The sequence below is a fragment of the Pseudophryne corroboree genome, chromosome 2 (assembly GCF_028390025.1).
Source record: "Pseudophryne corroboree isolate aPseCor3 chromosome 2, aPseCor3.hap2, whole genome shotgun sequence".
NCBI lineage: Eukaryota > Metazoa > Chordata > Amphibia > Anura > Myobatrachidae > Pseudophryne > Pseudophryne corroboree.
The window spans coordinates 458118384-458129592 of record NC_086445.1 but is presented as its reverse complement, the minus strand read 5'-3'; the positions used below and the strand labels follow the sequence as shown (position 1 = coordinate 458129592).

General features: G+C 40.0%; 1 protein-coding gene and 1 pseudogene across 10 annotated transcripts in view; one reads left to right on the top strand and one right to left on the bottom strand.

Annotated features, from left to right (window-relative positions):
* AUTS2 (activator of transcription and developmental regulator AUTS2) overlaps nucleotides 1–11209 on the bottom strand; it is a 1933147-nt gene that overhangs the window by 896626 nt on the left and 1025312 nt on the right. The window lies entirely within an intron of this gene.
* On the top strand, nucleotides 475–593 carry LOC135052232 (5S ribosomal RNA; annotated as a pseudogene).

Here is an 11209-nt window from a genome sequence, read left to right as displayed (position 1 = left end):
GGCACATAATTAACCCTAATATATCTGGATAGAAGTGTTGTTATTATCTCCTTATCTTCCTACCTGATACCATTTTGGTACAAAGGATATTAATTGTATAACATCTAATTGATGGTGTTGCATGGTTTAAATCATCTTAATTGTCTGCCAATTTTCTACAAGTTGTTTTCTATTACATCAAGTACCTATATTATAGGTACCATCAGCACCCTGCAATTAAGTAGCTCATTGACCATCAACTCTTCCTAAAATACATAACAGCATTGTTCCCAACCTTCCCTCCCCCCCCTCCCTTTTCCTTTTTTCCAGCTTTCACTAATTTCAGGACTCTCACCACTGATTCAGGGGTAATTATCCCTGTCTAACGGTGGCAGCAGATCCCCTATTTTCCTCTCCTACTCATTCTACTCTTTTATCTTCTCCATTTCGTGAACTCTCATCAGTGATTCCCGAGCCTTCGATATCAAATATTTTTTCTACTTTCATACCACACTGGTAACGCCCGAATCCTTCCGATCTTGGAAGCTAAGCAGTGTAGGGCTGGGTCAGTACTCGAGTGGGAGACTCTTGAGGAATACTCAGTTTAGTAGAAATTCCTGGACGGTTTTGCTCAGCGTCTAACACTGACAGCAGATTCATCTTGCTCATTCCATCTTTATCCTATCTGTCTCCTTACCATTACTCATAAGAGATTCAAATCGCCTCATCATTTCAGGCCCCCAGCTGTTATTTTCTGTATTTTCGCACCCAGGCAGTCCAGAACCATTATTCAGTATTTACACTGTAATTAAATTTTGTTCTGTGTTTCCTTCTTTCCAAACCCCCCCCCCCACCCCTACCTTGATTTTTGACAGTATATTCTACTACCATTTTACCAATTGTTGTTAATAAAATTTGTATTTAATTTCTACCAATTGTTTCTTCTGAGACTTCCATACATAAGCTTACATTATCACTCAGCTTCCAGGATAGGTGTTGGGGCGCATACTGTGCATGTGGTAAATCTGACAGTTTAGATGTCCCAATAGAAACCGAAGGTGGCTGCATTTGTGACTGGAAATGAAGGACCTTGGCAGGTATGAGAGGTGTCTACTGTGATGCCTCCTTCTTATATTCAGGGGATTCATAATATTTGCAGGTACACCCCGAAACTCGTGCTTTTGGGCATTATGCTGTACCATACATATTTAATAAATATGCCCCTAATTCTCATGTCTACAGTAACTGGTGAATAGGTCAACAATTTAATCAAAACTACAAAATGGTCATATAAAGAAAAATAGACTATGTTTTTTTGGAATCATAAATGCTGCTATCGTTTTCATTGGTTGCTGACTTCAAAGCATGGAAAGGGTACATTATAAAAAGAGATTCTTACTGTCAGGTTACAGTCATTGTTTGTGCATTTGAATTTATGTATTTTTACACAGAGCTTTGGCAGATCACCTTGAACTACTTTTCTGTACAGCAATTGTGCTTCTAACCATGTGATAAGCTTCTCTTGGTTGAACAAACCGTCATGCATTTTAGAAGTCAGGGATTCTCATCCCACTGACCAACTGGTTGTTTTTTAAAGTGTAAGCCAGGCTAAGTACTGTATATGATCACTTACTTCTACAGTACATATAGGATTGCTGCACTACTCACTTCCTTACTAAAGCCAAGCAGAAAATGTAATTATTTTCTGATGCATATACTACAGTTAATAAATTATCTAATTAGAGATGTGCAGTTCAGTTTCCTGAATATGAACACACCCAAACTCGGTGTTCCCAGTCACATTGAGTTACAGACTGAAATCACTTTGAAGTTCTGAGTGGAACCGACTCCCGGCTTGGGTCTGTTGTCAGTTCAAACTCTGATTTAAAAAACAAACTCTGATTTCTGGTGTAAACAAGTCTAAATTACATGATTTTTCTCATTTTTTTAAATCAATGTTTATCGATTTTTATTGATTTTAAAGGAAACTAAAAATTAACCAAAAATCTAATTCAAACCAAAACACCCAAGGGAGGTTTCACCAAAACCCAAAGATGAATTAGAACTAAAACCCACACATAGGGGTCCGTGCACGTCTCTAGAGCTAATCAATGATTGCCGAGTACCAACGGCCAACAGTGATCAGTCTACTAATAGAAAGATACAAGTTTAGGTTTGTCATTCTCCTGTTACTAATCTACAAATATAGTACACAACTGACAATTGTAAGCTTATGAGTTTAAAAATACCTAAGATATCACTCATGAAGGCAATGCTTTATATAGATCAATAATAAAATGAAGGAAAAATTATTTAATAGCAGCATTGTAGTTAACCAAGCCAGCAAGGGGGTTCGTACAAAATCTAGAACAATAGGGAATGAGGGAATGCTCACAAACCTAGAACAATAGGGAATGAGGGAATGCTCACAAACCTAGAACAATAGGGAATGAGGGAATGCTCACAGTGCATTACATAAATATTGACCATGCAGTGATTTTTGTCACCTGGGGCAAGGCAGTAACTTGGCGCCCCCAAAAACACCAAAAAAATCCCTGTCAGACTAAAATAATCAGATTATCAAAAATTTTGAAAAAAAGGGAATGCTATTGGGCAATATTCCCCTGTGTGACCCAAATGCCATAAGCATGACATGCTCCCCCAGCAGCGTGTGCCACTACATGCCCCCCTGTGTGTCCCCATATATTGCACTACATCACTGCACTATGGGGGTAATTCCAAGTTGATCGCAGCAGGAACTTTGTTAGCAATTGGACAAAACCATGTGCACTGCAGGGGAGGCAGATTTAACATGTGCAGAGAGAGTTAGATTTGGGTGTGGTGTGTTCAATGGGCAATCTAAATTGCAGTGTAAAAATAAAGCAGCCATTATTTACCCTGCACAGAAACAAAATAACCCACCCAAATCTAACTCTCTCTGCACATGTTATATCTGCCCCCCCTGCAGTGCACATGGTTTTCCCCAACTGCTAAAAATGTTCCTGCTGCGATCAACTTGGAATTACCCCCTATATCATAATAATTAATCACTGCACTACACTCCCCTATCCACTGAACTACATCACTATACTAAATCCCCTACATGCTGAACTACATCACTACACTACATGCCCCTATACACTACACTACATACCCTATATGCAACACTACATCACTACACTACATCCCCTTATGTGCTACACCACATCAGTGCACTACATGCCCCTATATACTGCAATAGATTACTACAATACATTCCCTATATGAGTGGTTCTCAAACTCGGTCCTCACGACCCCACACAGATCACGTTTTCTGGGTCACCCGGCAGGTGCACAGGTGTACTCATTACTCACTGACACCTGTGCCCTATATGGTACACTACATTACATCCCCCTATAAGCGACACCAAATCCCCCCATCTCAGAGGCAAAGCAGAGGTTGATACTACTAACTGGGAGCACAGTGTTGATAATAAAGTCTGTATTTAAACTCACCACAAAGCTGCTGTACTTGGTGAGAGTTGGAGGTTGTCCGGGCTCTTAGTTACCACTGTCAAGTGGATAGCTAGCAAAGTTGATTTCTGTAACATCGGTGACTGCACCTGTTAACAATCAAAAGACTGGGGGCAAAGTGTCCTCTCAATGGTGTGTAGCCAGCAGCTTGTTATCAGTTGGTGCTGGGCAGGTAGCTGGGATCATAGCCTGCTGAAAAACACAGCACCAACTGCTTGCTTCTATAGCTTGCACGGTGCACCACACACTAGTCGCAGCACTGCATGGCAAAGAAGAGAGTTTAGGACAGTAGCCAGCATAGGAGAGATCCCAGGAACTGGAGCTCACCTGTACAGCATTGGATGCAGCTGCGGGCAGAAAGGTGGGTAAGAGATACTGCCATGGGAGCCGTCTGCTGTCTCACTGGAGCAGCACAACACTGCTGGTAAAAAAACACCCTGCTCCTCTGTAACTCCTCGGCGCCCCCATAAATCCTGCACATAGGGCGCAAGCCCCCTCTACCCCCCCCCCCTTGCGGCCCTGCAGTAAACGAGACAATTTAAAACATTCAGAAAGCTGTAGAAATTGTGCTTATTTAATAAACCTTGAATAACATGGGGTCGTAGGTAGGTCTTTCACCAAACAATACATCTCCAGTTGTGATGCACAGCATCCAGTGTACATGAAGTCTAGTGTCTAGAGAATTATCCACCATCTTACGCTGCACATGTGCTATACCCATTGCATGCTTAAAGAGCTGAGTGGGGGGGTCTGCAGAGAGGTGGATCACACCCGTAAACATGAGCCCCTACCACAACATTCCCACGGTTAGTCCTTCACGACCCAGTTCAACACTGAATGTAAAAACATTTATACAGTATGTGAAAAGCAGTGTCTGCAACAATTTAGCTGTGCTAATTAATATTGTTTTTGTAAGGGATGATACACAGTAAAATAAAAAATATGAAATTTGAGCATTATTTATAAAAGTGTATTCGATACACTTGAATAAAGCTAAATAGAACACTTCTAATGAAATATATATAAGTTACTTAATGTATTTATTTCGTGAGTCCTAAACCACTGTAAGCCCCAACACAATATGACTCCAGGACTATGGCCAAACAAGATATTCCAACTACCTAGTTCCTGATACCAACTTGAAGGAAAAGGAATGAGACCAGTTACTGTCTGTTCCCAGTTCAGCCATTCCTTTACTGAGGGCCAATTCTAGACCATGTAGAGCCCAGGGGCGAAGTTCCCTTTGGCGCCCCCCTTAAAAAAATAAATACCGTTTTTTTTGTGTACTAAATAAAAATACACTTTACTTATAAGTAGATATCTGTGCAGTATTCAGTATTCACTATTTTAGTAGGAGATCACATGGTCCGAAAGATGTGTAGGAATATTGCCGATATCATCATCATACAACAGAGGTTCAACAAGACCCTCTGTCACCTCATGACCTCCATCCTTCTGCCCAGGTCTCGCTGCCCCACTCCCGAGCCTCCTGCCCCTTTTCAATCCAGTCTCATGCTCCCTGATACTCAAGCCTCCTGCCACCTGTCAATCCAGCCTTCCACCCCACCCCTATAGCTTCCTGCCATCTGTCACTCCAGCATCCTGCCGCCTGTCACTCCAGTCTCCTGCCCCCTGTCTCAAGCCTCCTATCTCTCCAGCCCCCTATATTTTCAGCCTCCTATATTTCCAGCCTCCTGAACCCTGTCACTCTAGCATAATTTCCCCCTTCATTACAACCTCCTGTTACTCCAGTTTTCTGCCTCCTGTCCCTCCAGCCTAGTGTGTCACCTCAAGAGCCAATCCCCTCCCCCCCTCCAATTTGCCTTCTTCATGGACAGACTGTATACTGCTCTCCATGCTCCTCTTCCTGTACAGCATGGAGGAAAGATGCAGCAGTGATCCATGGATGCGCATAAGGCTCATGTCAGATGTCGCGCCTTCCTTGAGAGCCGCTGGGTCCTACTGCCTTTGGTTGATGGCTGACACTGCAGTTATCTAATGGTGCTGGCCCGGTCAATGTGACAGTAATCTAAAGCGGTGGTGCTGGCGAAGTGACTGCGGTAATAGCTCTGCCAGCCCACCCCTTGATCCACCCCTGCCTCTACTCATTAGAAATAAATTGGGGAAGTGGTCCAAGAATAGGGGTGAACAATATTTATAGACAAAGGGGTAGCCTTGGCTAGTGATAAAGTGGAGAGATATAAAGTTTAAAAAAAATCAGCCCATAACTGCCATATTACAGGCTGTGTTTGAAAAATGACATTTAGGCGCTGATTGGCTGGTACATTATCTCTCTCCACTTTATCACTCTGCAAAGTTTAGTACATTTGCCCTTGTTTCTTTAGAATACATTTATATAATGTGATCTTATGAGTACAACCAACATGCAAATAAGATAACTTCTAAACTACACTTTGGTGGTCATTCTGAGTTGATCGCTAGCTGCATTCGTTCGCTGCACAGTGATGAGGCAAAAAAAGGCACTTCTGCACATGCGTATGCGGCGCAATGCACACGTGCGACGTACTGTTATAATGAACGATGTAGTTTCACACAAGGTCTAGCGAAGCTTTTCAGTCGCAGTGCTGGCCGCAGAGTGATTGACATGAAGTCAGCGTTTCTGGGTGTCAACTGATCATTTTCAGGGAGTGTTCGAAAAAACGCAGGCATGCCGGGAAAAATGCAGGCGTGGCTGGGCGAATATAGGGTGTGTTTGTGACGTCAAAACAGGAACTGAACAGTCTGAAGTCATCGCAAGCGCTGAGCAGGTTTTGAGCTACTCTGAAACTGCACAAAAAAACTTTGTAGCCGCTCTGCGATCCTTTTGTTCGCACTTCTGCTAAGCTAAAATACACTCCCAGTGGGCGGCGGCATAGCATTTGCGCGGCTGCAAAAAAGCAGCTAGCGAGCGATCAACTCGGAATGACCAGCTTTATTTAGCAAACTGTAGTTAATGTTATTATATGTATTCCTTATATTATAGAACGTTTCCTTATGAATACTAAAGTTATGGCTTTAGACTCACTGAGTATAAGCAATGACAATGACCATTCTCTATGATCAGCACTTGTGTATAAGTGTGCTACAAAATTACTAATGAGTTCTTTGACCATTTAAGGACACAAAACCGTAAGATCATACTTTCATTGTCAGCAAGGTTATTCTGTATAAAAGCTGTATTTATCATAAAGGTTACTGTAACAATACCACAACTGTCTTATTAGGTTACTGATGAAATCATCACTCTCAATTTATAAGAATATAATTAACAGACATTCATTGCAAAATTTGTGTTATTTATGTAATGCAAGAACATTACAGTACTACAAATATTCCAAAATTAATATAAGTTAATATTAACAATAATAATGAAAACATGTTTGTGCTTCTGTTAATTGTGAAATGAAGATTATATTATCTGTTTTAAATACAAGTAAAATGACATTTGCAAAAGCCTTGTCTGTTGTTCATAACTACTTACATGTATTTTTTCAAAGAGAACACTGCCCTTTTTTCATCCTAATAAAAATTTAATTATGTAACTTTTACTAAAAAGATGTCAGAATATGCAATTCACAATTTGAACTGGTAAGCCAGTATTCCCTTTAAAACTGGGAAATTACAATTCATAGTACCAGTTCTAAAAATGCAAGTGTATTTGGAGGGCAGAAAAGGCAGTAGAATTTTGATAACCTACTCTTAAGATTTTGCACTACACTGATCATTTTATGCATCGAAAATGTAAAAAGGCTTTTGAAAAATGTAACATCTATGACAAATAATGAGCATTCAATTGTCAACTATTTGTGGCAATGCAAATGACGTTAGGATATGGTACCACAACATCAACAACATTTCTGTGCACCTTTCTGGGGTACAGTACAAAAGAAAATTGCCAATGTTCGTGGTTGTAAAGTGCTGGAATTCTTATAGCCAGCTATTGAATGCCCTTGATAATTTGCATTTGCAGTTGAATTTAGTATAAAATGTAGGTTTTACTTTGAGATATTACAGTATTTCTTTCATATCAATGTTTGTTCTAACCTAATGTTGGAGGCCCAGCGACAGGGAATCACATCATCGGCACCCTGGCTGCAGCAGGCGTGTGTGTGGCTTCAGTGGTGTGCAGGCAGATGGCGCCTGGTCCACTTTTCCGGGGGGCCAGGAGTGCCACCCAATTTTCAGGAGCCTCCTGGCCATTCCGGGAGAGTAGGCAAGTATACCAGATATACTCTTTTCAACAAAGACAATGACAATAAAGTCTTGAAATAGTCATTTGTGCAGGCTTATTTGTTTTATATATTACTAGGAATGAGACGTATAATAGATTTAAATGACTTAGAAATAAGAGATAATTGTAAAGTGTTCACAAGGTTTGTTTCCTCACCACACATACAGTTTGTCACATAATAAGATATATAACACATAGCTGAGTGAAACAATGGCTGTACAATTTACATCCAGTTCTTGTGTCACATTATTGGTGTCATCACATATTTCTCTTTTTCACTCTGATTATTTAGCTAATAATTATTATCACAGGCATTTGTTTCTTCAAAATGAAATTAAATATTCATGTTTTTGAAGTATTAAATCACGTTTCTCAGCATGTGCAAACAGCACTTAATGAGTTTCCAATTAACAGTATGGAAAACAGTTAAGATGGCAACTTCTCATCATACAAAATCAACTGTTAAGACAAAAAAAAATGTATATTTTTAAAATTAAATTTTTGAAAAAAAATATGCGGTTTATGCAGTAGCCTGCAAGATGCAGGCTCTGGTGAGAATCCAATTGTTCTGGTCCTATTTTTAAAGCGGCAATCATTTAAAAGGCAATTTCAACCATTTAAATGATTGCTGGTTTAAAAACATGGCCAGCCTCACCGGTATCTCACCAGAGCTTTTACATAAACCCATATATCTTTAAAATATATTGATATTTTCATCCTAAGCTACTTTTTTTTGTATTATATTTTGTATACCTCCTTATCCTTAAAATGTGTTACTTTTTTAATACTCAATATTAAAGTACACAATCTTAGCAAATACAGCTTTGGGTTGCCTGGACACATTATAAGACACCAACATTTTTTCATTAAAAACAGCTCCTTGTGGTGTTTACTGTGTAACACTATTTGAAATCTATGATGAGCAATGCTGAGGTTTAATATGCCTAGTATCTAAACCTCATTTCCTCTGAGAACGTCCATAACTTGCCATTTCGTATGCACATTACTGCAATGTCATAGGCATAATTCAGAAATAATATTGAATCCCTGCTAAAGGTGTGATTTGAATCAAATAATCATTCAGATATTCATTTGAACAAGGGATAGTGACTTCTTATATCTTCATGTTCCACTAAGCTAAAAAATAACACAAGTATTCTTTCCTTACTTTAGGACAATGTTTCTCCTAAATATGTCAGTATGTTGGTAACAGAAACAACTGGAAATACATACTGTAAATAGGATTTATTATTACATGCATGTTGGAAATAAAACACAGAGTACATGAGTACATACTTCATGTCACTGTTCATTGTACAGTAGCTTACAATCTAAAGGTAATAAAACAGAAAAAAAATCATGGGCATGAAGCAGAGATGGCTGGCAGGGCCGTATAGAGCAGCTCCTGGATAGAGTGCTGCATGGGGGCGTGTCCCAAATAGGGTGTGTGTCCATTTCCTGTAGAAAAAAAGGCATTAAAAACCTAAACTTATTGCGGGGCTGCTTCACAGGGGAGTGCTGTTCAGAACAAGGGGTAGGGGGGATGAGGCAGGTTGCTTGATCTGTCAAGCAGGTCCCTCCTCCTCAGCCAGCAACATCTTCCCACTGATATTGAACATTTGCTTTCACTGTGCGGTGCCATCTTATCAAAGTTGTTACTGGGAAGAATGCACTGTAGAGGAGGATGGACCGCTTTGCGGATCAAGGTAAGTATACTCAGGAGGGGGGCAGCAGACCCCCACTGGGCCCCTCCAGAAAGCCTGGGCCCAGGTAATTAGTACTCCCCCCCATCTTGGCACAAGTGTTTGTTGGCTACATACTCTCAAACTTGTGATATCACAACATCATACAGAGAGAGTGGGGTGACAAGGAAGAAGAGCATTGCCTTGAGCATCCTGAGGACATCCCCAGCAGGAAGCTCTACAGGCTGCAGGAAGCTCTACAGGCATACATTTTTTTTTCCATTTTAGCAAAGTACAGTATGTCCAAGTCACTTCCAATTCTACATCAGGCCCTTAATGTACGGGCAGTGTGAGGGTCAATGGAAACTGGAAATAGGCTAATTTAAAAAAGCTGGTGACATTCAGAATAATTAAGACGTCAAGAAGACGACTACTTAAAGTCTGACAATCAAGTTGAAATAAATCACGCTGAGTTCCAGGGAAGTGCTACAGTAGCAGAGATGTCTTGCAGGAAGGGGCAGGAAGCTTTTTATGTTGTGAATGAGGAATGGCAATACATTGAATGGAAGTGAGTGGACATTTTCCCTAGACAGGAGGAAAAGCTGATAAATAACTGAGCTTGAACTCTGCACTTAGAGGGTGGGAAAAATTGACCAGTTTATTGTTTTCTTTGACATCACCAGTGGATTTATTTTTTGCAAATGAGCTACTAATTAGCATCAGTGCCTTTTAATGTCTAGTTGCTCATTTCTCAATATCTTTTTCCACTGCTTCAAACCCCTTGTGTGGTTGTGTCCAATGTTTCAGCTATCCTTTTCTAATATAGGTAATCCTTATGAAAATCTCTCAGAGTCTTTAGAATCTCCTTATATAGTACATACTGTAAGTTGTGATAAAACACATGTGCACATAATTTAAAATTATGTTCACAGAATTTAATCTGAAAAGTATGCCTCCCCCCCAAAAAAAAAAAAAAAAAAAAATGAGTGCTCATTATCAACCATGCACTTTCTGTTTTAACAAAACATGAAGAACATGAACTTCTGATGCATTGAGAGGGCTCTCATTTACTTGTATGAATAGATCCCCACATGTGAATAGGCTTTATTAGAAACAATGTACAGTATATTTAAAAGCATTAACTACAGTAGCACATGCAACCTGCATTACAATCACATTGGTGCGAAGTATTACAACTGTTATCCATGTACATTCCTCTGAGGAAATCATTGTAAACACCTTTCATTATTGACTGAAGACACTAGATGCATTTACAGTATGTTACTGCAAAAGGGAAGGCCTGCATGGACTGTAGCAACTGCATGAAGAGCCATTGATGTAGTAAAGCAGCGATTAGCCAATCTCGACATGTAAAAAGCTGATAGCAAGAATAGCTCCAATATGAATAGAATCTGGAAGAACACATTGTAATATCAAGTAGCTTGATTTTAAATATTCTGAGAAAATACTGTATGTATAGCACAATGTCCAATAAAATGCCCTACAGTACTTCAGAATTACCTGTTATATGAGCTATAGTTTTCTATCAATAGCAAAGTTAGTGTTGGGCACCATTTTTCTCAAAAATTCATTTGAGCTATGGGGGTCATTCCGAGTTGTTCGCTCGCAAGCTGCTTTTAGCAGCTTTGCACACGCTAAGCCGCCGCCTACTGGGAGTGAATCTTAGCTTATCAAAATTGCGAACGAAAGATTAGCAAAACAGTGAATAGACACCTCTTAGCAGTTTCTGAGTAGCTCCACACTTACTCGGCATCTGCGATCAGTTCAGTGCTTGTCGTTCCTG